The 16,673-nt window shown below is 42.5% G+C and overlaps 1 protein-coding gene across 24 annotated transcripts in view; it reads right to left on the reverse strand.

Annotated features, from left to right (window-relative positions):
- Window positions 1-16,673, reverse strand: part of ZBTB20 (zinc finger and BTB domain containing 20) — a 1,026,540-nt gene that overhangs the window by 231,697 nt on the left and 778,170 nt on the right. For 20 of the 24 annotated variants that reach the window (XM_070465986.1, XM_070465969.1, XM_070465975.1 and 17 more), the window contains one exon: window positions 7,711-7,811. The gene's annotated coding sequence lies outside the window, so the exon portion shown is untranslated. Of the gene's footprint in view, window positions 1-7,710; window positions 7,812-12,997; window positions 13,130-16,673 lie in introns of all 24 variants that reach the window. The other 4 variants (XM_070465979.1, XM_070465982.1, XM_070465980.1 and 1 more) reach the window with 1 other exon arrangement.

The raw sequence follows: 16,673 nt of genomic DNA on the forward strand, positions 1-16,673 counted from the left end.
CTTTTTCTATCATCATAGTATAGTGAACAGAAAAAGTATTTTTAAAAAATATTTTCTGGTAGAAGATTATGTGTGGTACAGAATTTGTTGTAAGTGGGTCTGTTCCCATGTTTCCCTTGTTTCTCTAAGCATGGCAATGGACTTGTTATACAGAATATTTTGTATTGAAATTTGTTGTACTGGGTAGTTAAATCTGCCCTCGCAGAATATGGTGTTATGAATTAGCATGCTGTGTTTCTGGTCCAACAGGTTGTGAAATCAAATCTGCTTTTCCAGAGGGCAGGAGGCAGAGATGGCATGGTGAAGATGAAAATAGAGGGAGAGCGTTTAGACATATTTTTAGGATGGAGGAAGCCAATACAAAAGCAACAAACTGCAATCCTTTACCAACTCTTTATTGAATGGTGACTAAGGAATGAACCTCCAAATCTTGATTGTCTATGTGGGCCTCTAGAAACTGGTTTCTGGTTTTCAGTGTAAGGAAGTACCCAAGATTAGAGTTCCCAAAACCCAACTGCTTTTTCTTCATGAAAATCAACGCTTCCTCTACAGTCCCTGTTTCTCTCACCACTGTCTGTCACCAGGTTTGTCACCATGTTGGACACCTCAGGGTCACACATCTTCTTCTGCCTTGAAGCCATTTTGTCAAGTCCTGACAATTGTGCATCCTTCATATTTTGCATACCTATGTTTCCTTTCTGTTTGCATTGCTATCACCTTAACACTTTTTATTTAGACTGTTGTTTACTTCCTGACTCCCATCCTCCTGACTTCTCCACTGCCACAGCTTTGCCTTCACTAATCTGAATGACCATGTCAGGCTGGCACTCCAGGTGAATTCCATGTATATGAGACTGCAAACTCTCTGAGGGTAAAAAACATCATAGTTATTTTTTAATTCCCTGCGTTCACCCATTTGTTCCTTCTTCCTCCCCTCCACCTATTCATTTATTCATGTATTCGTTCCACAAATACTTACTATGTGCCTGCAATGTGCCAGCATGGGCTTGGGAATAAAACAAGCCTGGTTTCTGCCCCCCTCCCAGATTTGCTGTCTAGTGTATACCGTGAAGCAGAGTAGCTTAGACAAAGCTGTCATTCAATATAGGTTTGTTGATGGAATGAAATTGAGTTGAAATTAAAGTATATTTTGAGAATAGTTATAGTCTGAATCACAATTAAGTTTCCTACTCTTTATGCAGCAGGGAAATCTACCTTGACAGGCTGTTTTCCTTGGAATCCAGAAGTACATTTGATAAGAGTAGGACTGTTTTGCCCACTAAAGCTAGGCTTGTCCTCATGGGTCATTTAAATATCGAGATGAAACACTAATGACAGACATCACTTAACATAAAAAAATTTATTTCTGGTGTTCATAAATAAGGTCTAGGCTAGTTTCAGATGTACTAATTTCCTTGGTTTCTTTCAGAAAATTGAGGAAACCGTCTTTGAAATGTGAGTGTATGGCCAGCCCACCAACATTACTCTTTCATTTTAACTTTGCAGAAGTTGTATTGTTCTTTCTATTGATGGCATCGCTTCCTTCTCTAGATTTGATCCTGCCTCCCACCTGACATCTTGAATCATACCCTCCTGTCTGTCATCTCAAGGATCACCTCTGGGGAACATTCATAGCACAGAGACACTGAAACCATCTCTACAAATAGAGAACATTGAAAACTCAACCTTCTGGCTCTTCATTCCTTCATTTGCCTAAAATCCCTTTACTTGTTCTTAGACCACTGGGCTATTTCCCAACTGCACATAACAGAGAGACATTCATTGACCTTAGAAACAATGCGTTTTCCATCTCACTGTCTCTAATAGTGGATTCCTTTTTCCAGAGCTAAGAAACTCTAAAACATAGCAACCATCTACATTTAGACATGCACAGGTGCTGTTATTTTGACCCTAGTATTGCAGCGCATATTTTATTGAGGGGGAAAAAGGAAGTCTTGTAGTAATTAATTGAAAATACCTTCTTTGGTATAAAAGAATTACATGAACATGGCATATTCGAGGGCAAGTCTCACCGAGCCTCAGAAGCTGTGCACTAGTCCCTGGAGCCTTTAGAGGGCAGCAGCGCACCAGCTGACTCCAGGCAGCGTGTCAGGCAAACTCCCCACCAGACCAGAACCTTCCTCCTGGTCACCATGCCAAAGGTTGGTTTGCCAAGCTCTCTGGCCGCTTAGCTTCCTTCTTTCTTTTCTGTTTCTCTCTCTCTCCCTCTCTCTCTCACCTCCCACTTCCCACACTCTCTCTCCCTCTCTCCCTCCCTCCTCAATGTTAAAATTATACACTCTGATGAAGTCGCCCCTCAACCGGAAAATGAAAGCTCCAATGAAAAAGTTAGACGAGCCAATGACAACAAAGAGAGAAACTGGGAGAAAGGGGAGAGGGGGCTGGTGAGGGGGAAGGACTGAAGAACAAGAAAAGGGCAGATGTTTCGTAAATATATGCAAAGCGAAACTGGGTGTACCCTGAACATTTCCACAGAGAAACAGACCAATCATTGTGCACTTCCTCCCGCCACACTGGTGGAGCTCTGCTTTAAAAAAAAAAAAAAAAGTGTGGCCACAGGCACCTGCCTTTCAACGGTCAGTTCTGACATGCTGACTATCTCCCAATTGTCCAAAGAGAACAAAAACATTTTCATCTCCCCACAGCAAACATTTCTGTTATGAGAAAAAGGCTGCTTCAAGGAGTGGAAAGGCGATTTAAGGTGACGGGTGGTTGAACTGGCCAGCAGGACCTACTGGTATTTAACTCTCATTGTGCTGGCCATGGCAACAAGTTTGGGGCTGAAACATAGCAGTGAGTAAGGTTGTGGGTGATGTTGGCTCTTTCCTTACTAGACCATATTGTATGTGGCAAGAAATATACATGAAAACATATTGAGGAGATGGTAGGTAATAAGCATGTTAAATGCATGGAAATTAACTAGATCGGTTGGCATTTGATGTATAGATTTCACACTTCTTTGCACATGTTGCACACATACAATGATGGCAATGCTCTCTGCGACATATGGAAAATAAATATTTTATCTCTGTGAGCTCTCATCAGTCTCCGGGGGCTGCTGAGGGAGAGTGTTCTCTTCACCAATTTTCTCTCTTCACTGGGCTCCCACCCTCTCCTACATATTAACATGCCTTCCGCTCATCAGCCTGGTTGGGTGGAAAAGAATTAGAACCCCTTTTTCATAAATACTGAGTCACTGTTTCATGACAATTTTGACCCCTGCCCTGCTTATCCCCCATCTTTTTGGTGTGGTAATCTTTTCCTTATTCTGCTTCCCAATAATACATGGAAGAGGCTTAGTACAGTATTTGGGGAGGAGGGCAAAGGGGAGGTGGTAACAAACCACCTCAGTGGGGGCTGGCAGTAGAACTGAGCTCTACCATCCAGTAGCTGTGTACCTGAGGAAGATTCCTCTGCCTTGCTGGGCCTCAGTTTCCTCATCTGTAAAATGGAAATAATAAACATTCTAGGGCTGCTATGCTATGCAATGCTAAGTTGCTTCAGTCATGTCTCTTTGTGACCCATGGACTATAGCCTGCCAGGTTCCTCTGTCCATGCAATTCTCCAGGCAAGAATACTGGAGTGGGTTGCCATTTCCTTCCCCAGGGGATCTTCCCCAACCCAGGGATTGAACCTGGATCTCTTGTGTTTCCTGCATTGGCAGGTGAGTTCTTTACCACTAGCACCATCTGGGAAGTTGATGTGAAGATTAAATAATTCCTGTTGAGTGATGGGCACAGCGCTGGCACACAGTCAGTGCCCTGGGAGGGTAGCTCTTTCATAGAGTGTTGGTTCTGCAGTTTTCATTTTAGCTAGAAGGAGGCAATTCTTTTATCTTAGTCATCTTTTAAAATATCTAGATTTGGGTAGGGGCAAATGGATTAAAATTGTAGCAAAGGCAGAAAGAATGCTAGGATAAGCAGTCTCCTCTTCAACACTTTTTTTTTTTTTTACGGTATCACCCTCCTGACACCTTCTTTCTGTTCATGTGTTTGTCATTGCTGCTACTACACCATTAGCTCCTCTTGAAGCTGGGGGTCAAGCAAGCTACACTTGGCCTAGAGAAGCCCATCAAACCTGAGCACTATGGTCTATTCATTGAAGCCAACCTTTGGCACTCTAGCTTATCATGTTTTCTTACAGTTTATCCTTTCACCGCTTGGTCTAATGTTCTCAGATCCATTTGAGATGTTTTCATGATTAAAATATTTTATTCTTTCATTTTTTTAACCTTCTTGGCAAGGTTGATTTACAATGTTTTTCAGTATATTTCTCCCTCACTGTATCAGTCAGGATCTTGGCAAGAAACAGATGGCACATTGAAAGGTTTTAACTGAAGAGAGTTTAATGAAAGGACTCTCTACTGAGGTACAGAGGAGGTTAAAGGACCCTCAAGGGAAGTGATGCACCAAGGACCAGCAATAGTGCGAGGTTGTTAATCTCAGCTTTAAACTGCTAAACCGGGGCGGGGGTGAGGAAAAGTATGGAGCTTCCCACGTCCAGTCAGAACTGGAGTTGGGAAGGGGCCTGACTGAGAAGTACCCTGACCCTACTCTCCTGTCTCTTGCTAATGCCTCCTTTTGTTGTTGTTGTTCAGTTGTGTCTGACTCTTTGTGACCCCATGGACTGCAGCATGCCTTCACCATCTCCTGGAGTTTGCTCAAGCTCATGTCCATTGAGTCAGTGATGCCATCCAATCATCTCATCCTCTGTTACCCCCTTCTCCTCCTGTCTTCAATCTTTTCCAGTATCAGAGTCTTTTCTATGAGTCAGCTCTTTGCATTAGGCACCAAATTACTGGAGCTTCAGCTTCAGCATTAGTCCTTCCAATGAATATTCAGGGTTGATTTTCTTTAGGATTTACTGGTTTGAACTCCTTGCTGTCCAAGGAACTCTCAACAGTCTTCTCTAGCACTACAGTTCAAAAGCATCAATTCTTTGGTGCTCAGCCTTCTTCATGGTCCAACTCTCACATCTGTGCATGACTACTGGAAAAGCCATACCTTTGACTATATAGACCTTTGTCAGCAAAGTGATGTCTCTGCTTTTTAATATACTGTCTAGATTTGTCATAGCTTTTCTTCCAAGGAGCAAGCATCTTTTAACTCCTTTTGGTCAAATTAAAAGGTAGCCAGAGAAAAAGGCAGCCTGGGTGTCATAATCTGGAAACGTCAGTCTCCTGGGCCATGTATCAGGGCAGGGAATGCTCTATGGTTTTGCATGTGTGTCAGAGGTGAGGGAGGGATGAATTAGGATACTATTTCTCCCCTCTCCATATCCTTTACCTTTTCTCCCATTATACTTTCCAGAAGGAAAGACAGCAAATAAAATAAAAGCAATTCTCTCTTAGTGTTCAAGTGCCTATTTTGCCTATTTGCAATTTATGGAGGAAGAAAACTGAACATAAGAGTAGGGAGCTCCCTGTGAACTGTGAGAGCAGGGTTGTTCTATTTGCTGCCATACTTTTGGTTCCTAGAACAGTGCCTGGCACTTGGCAAATACCCAGTAAATTTTAGTTGACTGAGTAAATATACTCACATCTGCCGCGCCAGACACCACACATACATTATCTCATTTAATCATTGCAACAATCCAGGCAGGTTGCTAAGCCTGGTTGTGCAGGTGTTATGGGAGTAGGTAGGTTTTAAAATCTAACAATTTACCTCCTCCCTACTCACCCTTCAAGCCTTGAGACTTCACCCGGGGATTGTAAACCCATAGAGAGGGATTCACTTGTAATTAGAACACATTTTTATACCATACCGGGTTTCCCAGGTGGTGCTAGTTGGTAAAGAATCAGCCTGCCAATGGAGGAGACTTAAGAGATGTGGGTTCGATTCCTGGGTCAGGAAGATACCCTGGAGGAGGAAATGGCAAATGTGGGTTGCCCGTATTCTTGCTGGGAGAATTCTATGGACAGAGGAGCCTGGAGAACTACAGCCCATGGGGTCACGAAGAGTCAGACACAACTGAGCATCTGAGCAACGTTTATACCATATTCACCTTACTGAATGAAGGTTTTGCACCAAGCAAGTCTCTGTAAGTTTTATTATTATTTCTATTTTACATATGAGGAAGCTGAGCTTCTGAAAAGCAAAGGCTGAAAGAATTAGAACCCAACGTTTCCATCCTCAAGGTCCCACAAATCATGAATCTAGGCACTGGTGTTCAGTACAGATGCTCCCTTGTGGGCTTCCTAGACATTTTTAGGAAATCTTAGGTCCCAATTTCTGTCCTGATTCTGGATTGAATCCAGAATCTTTTCCATCCCAAAGGATAAACCAGGCTGAGACTTTGAAACCAGCTGTACCCTTGTGTTTGCAGTACTGTACTCTGTGATGGAAACAAACTTGGAAAGCTGTCCGGATGTGGGGATTTCTAAGGCATTCTTTCGCTTGAACTTAAGGATGATGGTGTTTACACAAGCAAGCTGCTCACATGGGTACAGAATGAGGACACTCTATTTTTGACCTTTTGTCATGTCTTTAGTCCCCAGTCCCTCCAGCCCATTAGTCCTGTGGATCAGTCTGGCAGTTTCTGTCTCCATTCTGGCCAGGCAGGCCTAACTCTCACCTACACATCCACCACCACCAATTCCAATCCAGGTGACTGACAGCATTAAAGGTAGAAAGCAATGCAAAACAAAACAATACAAAACCCTGACTTCCTCCTCTTTGGGTTTGATTTATGCCCAGAGTAGCTAAAGATATAGAGGATATGAATGTGAAAATCCTACCTGAAAAGCCTGGGAGGGATGTTAGTTTCCTAGGTTTAGCATTTTCCAGTAACAGAGATGTCTGTAAAACACCACCCCATTACCTGCCTCACACCATACAGGAAAATGAGCAAGTACAACAACCAGCATGAGTTTTTGTTTTAAAATGTATAATTATTTTGCATGCATAGCCTCTAAATAATTTAAAGTTCTGGCTTTTATAGTAAAAGAAGGCATATACTTATCTGTTACTTCTAGCAGTGATTAATCAAAACTTGATGTCACTCTTTCACCAGTATTTCCTGTTGGCGTCCAGCTCCTACCCCAAATTACTTCTTCAACTTGACTGCAAGGGTCCTACTTCTCCTATGTAAATGTCTGACTTGAAGGGAACTCAATTGAATACCCTGAGCCTTGCATCCTGAGGGTAGAGCTGACCTGTGCACAATGGTTTAGAGTGTGGCTGCAGGAGCCCACAGACACAAGGGTGGGCTTTGGCCTCTTGGGTAGCAAGGAGACCACAGCATGGGGGCACAGAAAGGCAGCTACATCACAGGTGGCCGTGGGCACAGAAAGCTGGCTCACAGATGTGACCAGGGCAGCATGAAATGACAAGCTGCAGCAAGATTCAACAGAGCAGCACAGAAGGGCAATGAGAGGCAAACAGAGAGGACTGGAGCTGCCACGGCTTCAGGCCGAGGCACAGATGACCCAGCAGAACAGCACCGGTCCCTGCAAAGTGCATGTAGCTCAGCCCAGTCACCTGGGAAGTGGGCGCGATGCTGCCCAGGGCTCACACGGCCGGCTGGAAGCTGAGAACCAGTGTGGGCACCTCAGGGCTGAGTCTGGTTACCTCACTGCATCCAAGAGATGAAGCCATCTAAAATTTCATCTGCTCTTACAATTGTGAGTGCTTTTTAAAAAATTAAACAAAGTGAACTGAAAGCCTTTCATTGGAGGCATAATGTACTCACAGTAGTTTTCAAATAAATGGTGTCACTCTTCAGGTAAATCACTCCAAGGTTTGGGCCTAGTGCAGCTGTTCATTGGGGCAGGGAACACAGAGTGGCTGCATCTGGATCAGACAAGAGACAAACAAAAATAAGGCTGTCAGAGGAGGAGGCAATGGAGATCACTAGTTCTGAGAGAGCCCTGGGACTTGGTTGAAAGTCTGGTTCCGCATTTTGCACCAGAAACCTGGCAAGTCTGGGGAGGGAGATGGAGACGGTGTTGTCTAGGCCCCATTTGCAGCATTTCTACCCAACTGCCTGTGTGGTGTGAGAACGTCAATAGCACCAACCAGCACAGATGGAGCTGACGGAGCTGACGTTGTAGCTGACATTGGTCCTAAGTTGGAGCTGAGGGTGAGGGCAGAGCAGTGGTCCCCAACCTTTTGGCACCAGGGACCAGTTTCATGGAAGACAATTTTCCCACGGACCTGGGGGTGGGGAGGGGGATGGTTTCAAGATGATTCAAGTGCATCACATTTATCGCTCACTTTATTTCTATTTATTTTTATTTCTGGGCTTCCCTGGTGGCTCAGATGGTAAAGAGTCTGACAGCAATGCAGGAGACCTGGGTTCAGTCCCTGGGTCTGGAAGATCCCCTGGAGAGGGAAATGGCAACCCATACCAGTATTCTTGCCTGGAGAATCCCATGAATGGAGGAGCCTGGCGGGCTACAGTCTATGGGGTCGCAAAGAGTTGGACACGACTGAGCGACTAACACTTTCTAACACTCCTTTATTTCTATTATTATTATATCAGCTCCATCTCAGACCAGCAGGCATCAGATCAGATTCTGGAGGTTACAGAACCCAAGGGAGGAGAAGCGGGGGTGGTGCCCCTCCACCTGGCCACAGCTGACTCTTCCAATGCTCATTTCCCCTAAGTCTCTCCCTCTTTGTCGCTCCAAGATTCTTGCTTGTCTTACAGATGCCCACTGACCCGAACATGTTTCTGACCTCTTGCCTTCTTTCCAACCTTCACTGCAGTCTGTTTCCTGCCGCATCCTCTAACCCTGAGGAGTGCAACCTCAGGAGTTACAGAATGGACTCCCATCTGTCTCAGAGACTCATACCCAGAGGTCTTTTCCCCAGGCCTTGGCCCTTTGGTCACCTGGGCCTGATGACCACTTTATTCCGGAAGCTCTCCTCCCTTCTCATCAGGATATGGCACCATCCTGACTTCGCTTCTGTTCTCAGTTCTCTCTTTTGCTTCCTTCCTTGGCCTCTTCTCTTTCCCCAAATGCAGACATACCTCAGGCTACTCTTCACAAGCTTTGCCTACACACCCACCCTCCATGGCCTCAACAATCACTTCTCCATAGAGAACACCCACATGGCTATCTTTAGTTCTCACTTGTCTACAGAGCTCCAGACACATATTCTAAATAACTGCTGGTAATTGGTTCATTGATTCATTTGCTTGTTTGTTCATTTATTCACTGTTTACATAGACTCTATTAGGCACCTGGAAAAGATGAATAAGATGGGGCCTCTAACTTTGAGAAGCTCACATCTCCATCATACACTGCACAGGCACTTCTAACTCAGAAAGTTTCAAGCAGAATTCATTGCTTTTCCCTCAAAATGAGTGCCTTCTCTAGTCTTCCCATTTCCTGCTATTGGTACCATTTCCCTCCAGTTACTTGTACCTACAATTGAGGAGTCTTGTTTAATTCCCTCTTTTCTTTCATTTCCCATACACAATAAGCTGCCAAGTCCTGTGGTTTTTACTCAGGCTATGAATCAATACTCGCTTTTTATCCCTTTATCACCTGTTGCCTGGACGTCTGTGAGTGCCTCCTACTTGGCTTCCCTTCCTCCAGATCCTTTTTACCTCTTGTTCATCCTTCATATCAGCAATGCATTTACTGTTCTGAAGTACAATTCTAAATACATCATTCTTTTGTTCTTTGCTGGATTAAATGCAGACTTCTCAGCTTGGCATTTAAGGTTTCTACAATATAGCCCCATTCTAATTTCCTTCTCTTTTTTTTCTATAGTCCATTCTACATTGCAGAAGTTCCATTCCTTCCCATCAGGGTCATGATCTTTCCTCCCTTTTCATAACATCTGCATAGAGCTTCCTTAAGGGCAATCCAAATACCATCTCACTTATAAGACATTTCCCAAAGGAAAGTGCCCTTTCTTGAATCCTAAAGAACTTTTTGCACCGTTCCCTTTGCACATTATATGAAAAAGGAAAAGAAAGCATTAGTTGCTTAGTTGTGTCTGATTCTTTGTGTCCCCATGGACTGTAGACCACCAGGTTTCTCTGTCCATGGAATTCTCCAGGCAAAAATACTGAAGTGGGTTGCCATTTCCTCCTCCAGGGGATCTTCCTGACCCAGGGGTCAAACACAGGTCTCTGGCATTGCAGTTGGATTCTTTATAGTCTAGGCCACCAGGAAAGCCCTTACATGTCCTGTGGTCTCTAATATTTATTTGTGCAATATTTCTTCCTGCTTAAGCTTCTTGAAGGCAGAGACCATTTTTACTTTCTGCTACCCCACTGTGCACAATGCCTTGCACACAGCTTAGTGCTCGGCAGTGATCTGCTGATCCAAATTTAAAAGGTATAAAGATGCTTTCTTAGAGTCATGGAAGCTGAGACTAAACTGGAAAGACCTTGAAGCTCATCTACTCCAAACCCTCATTTTTCAGATGAGGAGATCAAGGGAACTGAGTTGCTCAAGGCCACATCCTTGCTAGTGGCTGAGTAAAGACAACTGATAGAAAAAGTCACAAATCTCTAAATACCTACCAGTGCTTGCTCAGAACCAGTAGGCCCAGCAGACCATCAGCAGTGACCAGACAGAGACAGTGATGGGTTGGGGTGCATAATCTGCAAGGATACACTGGGTTCCACAAAATGAAGAATTTTATTTCCCTTACTTTAATAAACCAAACTAATAAATGCCTTTTTATAGTTAGGTGTTTTAAAAATGAGGGTGGATTTAAAGAACAAGGGAGCAAATCTCTCTAATAATACAAGCAGAAACATCTGTGACAATATTACAAATACCACTGGAGTGATCAACTCGGTGCCAAAGCAGAATGAAGAAATTTCTCATGCTTTGAAAAAGCAGTGTATTCAGCTGAAGTTCTAGGTGAGAACAGGCTGTGGTAATTCTACGGTTAAATTCATCTTTTTACAGACTCATAAGCTACTGACAATCCTGCTATTATGCCACACCAATAAATCTTCTCCCACCTAGCTTTGCCCAATTTTTATACTATAGGTTTGTTTAAATGTTTTCTTGGTTTCCTTTCATTATATCTCCGATCTCCTTGTAGAAAAGGATAGTGACTGCTCCCAAGACTGTTCTAATTTTTGTCCCTTAATCTTCTCTTGTGGTATAAGAAATATTAACTGTTTAACCTTCTCTCTATCCTCATACTCAAACAGAATCATTTTCTTTCACCTGATGATGTAAAGCCCAAGAAAACATGTTGTGGGGATAGCAGTGTTTTCCTAAGTGAGGAAAACAGACTTTTCCAGGGGATCTCAGTAGTTTTTAATGTGTCCAGAAGCACTCAGCTCTTAAGCGCTAGCCACTAGTCCTATAAAACTTCATCTGCCTCCCGCAAATGAGCATGTTACTCATGTTACTCACTGTTAATCCCAGAGGAAAACTTGGTACTGGTTACCATATTCTCTTGGCCAATATGGTGGAGCTATGTGATGTACTGAGAGATCCACTATATAGTAACACCCCAGGAGCCACATAAACAGTAAATTGGGTTCAAGAGCTCCTCACAGTTCTTACTAAATCATCACATGGCTGGATAGATTATCAACAGGTCATCAGACAGAGCTTCCTTCTCTTTTCTTCCTTGGCAACTATATTAAAATGATAGAGGAAATCACTTGTCAATATGTCTAGTACATTGCAATGAAAAATTACCTGGAAGCATACACATCCATTGTGTAATTATGTAAGTGTACATTTTAAATATGTCTAACATTTGATTTAAATTGTGCATATTATAATTAAATGGAGACATAATTTTCTGTCCTTTAATCAAACTCCTCTTATCAGCTCCACAGCCTCTTGCTATGATTTTCCTTTCCTTTTTGGGCAAATTGTTACCTCTCTCCCTCTTATTTCCCCTCTTGCCACAGCATACACCCAAAGGTTTTTAATTAGAACTACTGCATGGTGTGTCATGTTCTATTGCTTAAGGACTAGTGATGCTCTAAAAAAGACTCAGGGAAATTGACTACATGAGGTTTCATATTTATCCTTTTCCAATGGCATCCATATCCAATGTACTCAGTTTCTAAGTCAAAAGGTAAGAGGCTGCTGGGGTCTTATATTTCCCCTAGAATCTGGAAATCCAGCTGTTCTCTCTGCCTCTTACATCATCACTGTAAAAAAATAATCTTCTCCGGGAGCCCAGCTGGCAAGGTTCTGGATGGTGTCAGAGGCAGAGGAGACAGTGGATCATTTCCACTCCAGACTGCTGTATTGTTGATGGCTCTGCAGATCTGTCCTGAAGCCCTTAGAGAGCAGAGCTGTTATATAACATGCCGCCACAGACTGCTGTGAGGAACTTTCTGTGGAGGTCTCATTTCAGTATGACCATTTCCATATCAAATAATTCTAAAATGACAGATGGGGCTTCTATGACAAAAGCTTACAAAAAAAAATAGTAACAATAATTTGTTAGATGTTTAAATGTTGTTAGGGAGTATATGAGGAATTTTTATGTATAAATCTATTCTTATTCAATCCTTACAGCAATGCCATGATGCAGGTGTTAATATACCCATTTTATAAGTGGGGAAAAGTGAGACCCAGAGTCCTCAATCAACTACTCTAAGATTAGGAAGCTGTGGGTAGTGTGAGGCCAGAATTTAAACCCACATCTTACTGACTCTAAATCTGTGCTCTTTTCATTATACAACAACTGCTCCAACACAGCACGAGCACATTTCTAGTTCCCACTGTGATTTCAGCACAAGAGAGAGGTTTATATTGTTTCCATGATGGTTCAGAGGCACTGAAAGCACTGGGAGCATAGATCTCAGGTGAGATCTCTCTAGGAAGGAGTTATTGTTTCTGAAACAATAACTATTTGAAGATGAGGAAGCTTTATAGTGGTTTTCTCAAATTCTGATGAACAAATGAATCACCCAGGATTTCTGATCCAGCGTGTCTGGGATGGAGTCTGTGATTCTACATTTCTACAGGCTCCCAGGTGATGCTGATGACTTCAATCTGGGTACCACAGGTCCTATGTCTGACACTCACCTTTCTACTGAGGGTCGTTTTCAAAGGAGCAACTCAAGCTGAAAAACTTGGCTACCAGTTCACATGACACGACTAGCTTCTGATTCAGGGCCAGTTTGTCAAGTCATCGGACATCAGGCAGAATCACAGTTTCTGGCAGAGAGCACATTATGGGAAAAAAAAAAGTTTTTGGATCCCTCAGGGCTTTCCTCCCCCCAACTGGAAATTAAAATGATAATGTCTCTAACATGTAAAGTTCCTATTTTTTACATTATTGTTATTTTTAACAATAATTATCTGGTAATAATTCAAATAACAACTTTCCTCTGAGAAATTCAATGAGCTTTACTAATCTTAATTGTCTAACAGCAATTCTCAGGTGTAGATAGAGCTGTCTCAAAGATCACAGTAAATTTAAAATTGTTCCACTTTCCTCCTTTCTTTGCCCCAAATGTAGTGGTGAATTAGTGGCGAGGGGTTACTAATTGGCAAAGACCCACTAGCTCCTCATTTGAGGCACAGGAAATTTCATAAAGCAAGGGTAAATCCAAGAAATAATCAGCAGAAAGGTGGTTGTGGGGGCAGAGAATATTGATGAGAGGGAAAAGGAGAGAGGTAAAAGGAGTAAGAATAAGAAAAGATAAAGTAAAATCATAGACACGTGATCTTGGAGGAGTCATTTAACCTCTAAGTGGCTCAGCTTTTTCCTCTGCAAGAAAAAGATTTTATGATTTTTAAAGTCCTTTAAAACTCTGAAAGTGGAAGTTGTTCAGTTGTGTCCGACTTTTTGCTACCCCATGGATTATACAGACCATGGAATTCTCCAGGCCAGAATTCTGGAGTGGGTAGCCTTTCCCTTCTCTGGGGGATCTTCCCAACCCAGGGATCGAACCCAGGTCTCCCGCATTGCAGGTTGATTCTTTACCAGCTGAGCCACCAGGGAAACCCCTTAAAACTCTAATAGTCCCCTGAGATGAAAGATGGGGGAATTAAGTGGCTTATGCACCTGTTAAACCATTAAACTTGTTAAAGAAATCCATTTGACTTTTAACTTTTTAACTATTTACCTGAAAGGAATTCCCAAGTCTATGTCACCAATCTCACCTTTTTGGAAACTGATGAGAAAACCATTTAATGAATAAGGTGCTGGAGGTATCATAACCAGAAAAACTAATCAGGAACCCTATCTTCAGCTTTGTGATGCTATAGGAAATGTTTTACTTAAAAAAAATTTAGCTCCTTAATTCAGTCAGTTTAGTTCAGTCGCTCAGTTGTGTCCGGTTCCTTAATGAACCACTAGTTAATACCAATGTCCAGAAGAAGCATCACTGATGGCCTGAAGACTCCTAGGATAGCCCTGCCAATAGAAGGTCCCACTATCTGTCCCTTTAAATTTGTGCTAATTTTCTCTACAGAGATGTTGATTCCTCTTTGACAACTCACAAACTCTGTTGATAAGAGCTGCTCATCCAGGAACCTTAGTGCTGTTAGGTAAAGTTGATTTTTGTTTTTAAAATAAGAGATTTTGGGGATATATACATATGCATATAAACATGTTTATAAATGCTTATACATATGATAATACTTTTTCTGGTTTTAATGAATACTTGTGATGGAAACCCCTTTTCTAAGTCATTAGATATTAGAATCTTCTGGTCCAGAAAGCCTGCCACAGGACCAAGTGATAAGGTCACTTTAAACTCCATAATGAGGATTCCAACATGAGAACAATATATGGTGCAGCACATGACTTGGTGTTATATCAGAGTTATCTATATTTTGCCCCTTGCACTGAGTGTATTTTCTGGAATAATCATTGCATTGTGTCTAAATGGAGAAACATCAAAATGGCATTACCTGAAAGGAGATACTGTCACTGTCCCCAAAGCAAAAACCCCTTTCTTCTCCCTGCTCCTTTAGCCTCCATAGTAGTGTGGCTACCATTATAAAATGCTTACTGTGCAGCAGGTCTTGTGCTTGGCACTTTTAATATATTATTTAACTTATCTGTTGGACCATAAAGAAGGCTGAGGGCCAAAAAATTGATGCTTTTGAACTGTGGTATTGGAGAAGACTCTTGAGAGTCCCTTGGACTGCAAGGAAATCAAATCAGTCAATCCTAAAGGAAATCAATCCTGAATATTCATTGGAAGGACTGGTGCTGAAGCTGAAGCTCCAACACTCTGGCCACCTCATGCAAAGAGCTGACTCATTAGAAAAGACCCTGATGCTGGGAAAGATTGAAGGCGGGAGGAGAAGGGGATGACAGAGGATGAGACGATTGGATGGCATCACCAACTTAATGGACATGAGTTTGAGCAAGCTGGTGGAGATGGTGATGGACAGGAAAGCCTGGTGTACTGCAGTCCATGAGGTTGCAAACAGCTGGACAACAACTTGTCTCTTACACTCACTCTTCGGATGTGGGAATTTTCTGATTTTACTCATGAGGAAACTGATGTTTAAGAAAGGTGAAGTTTTTTTTTTGCCATAGATCATGATGCTAGAGGGTAGCAAAGCAGGGCTCTAGGGCCAGATTTTAAGCACAGTGCTCTGGGGCTTAACCTACACCAAGCTTGTGATTGCTAAACAGCTGCTCTCCTGCTTTCATTCCACTGCTGTTCATTTGAGGTCCTCATCATAGACTTATGGTATTAGATTCTCCATCATGGTCCACTATTGCCACCTTAAGTCTTTTTTTAACCTTTTCCAAAACCTTCTCTACTTGATTTATGTTTTCCTTCCTTACTTTGATTACTACATCAATCCAAACCCATTACCATGTTTTGTTCAACAAATCTTTATCATCATTTTTCTAGCTACTTTTTGGCCCTCATTCTCATTCCAAATTATTCTTCTGAAGCCTCCCATTTGATCTCAAATGTTCCAGCCTTAGCTTGAGAACTTCCCTTCCTTAATGCCTAAAGAAACTTCACTTTTCACCTGGTCCATTAGTAGGCTTTTGCTGACTTCACTAAATGTCTGTTCATTCTGACCTTACCCCAGGACCAACCATTTCAACACTATTCTCAGTAACTCTCCAGATTTCCTTGCTCCCCCAATTTTCTATGTACAGGGCCTCTTCTTACGTTATTCAATCACGAATCCGTATCACCACTCATCATTTCCTGCCACTCTTAGTTCAAAACTCTACATCTGCATACCATCTGTAATCTCACTCCTGCTTAGTGTTGCTTCTAAGTACAAGCCTACAGTAGTTTTTCCTCATATGTTTTACTTTATCAAGTCTCATTCTTCTTTCTCTTTTTCAGTTGATGATCTTGCCTCCTACATTAGTAAGAGGAAACAGACCATCTAGTGTGGTAAGCTCACAAGCGCTCACCTCCATCTCCAATATCTCTGAAGTTTTCTCATGTTGTTTCCTTAAGATATATCGATACCTTTTCTACAATCTCCTCCTATCTTGGAGGTTATCCTCTCCTTCCCTTTGGGCTTCCCTGGTAGCTCAGATGGTAGCTCAGAATCTGCCTTCAATGCAGGAGACACTGGTTCAATTCCTGGGTCAGGAAGATCCCCTGGAGAAAGTAATGGCAACCCACTCTAGTATTCTGCCTAGGAATTCCCATACACTGAGGAGACTGGTGGGCTACAGTCCATGGGGTTGCAAAACAGTTGGACACGACTGAGCAACTTTCACTCACTCATTTGGTTCCATCATTGGTATTTTCCTCTGTAC

This window comes from Odocoileus virginianus, chromosome 4, assembly GCF_023699985.2.
Source record: "Odocoileus virginianus isolate 20LAN1187 ecotype Illinois chromosome 4, Ovbor_1.2, whole genome shotgun sequence".
NCBI lineage: Eukaryota > Metazoa > Chordata > Mammalia > Artiodactyla > Cervidae > Odocoileus > Odocoileus virginianus.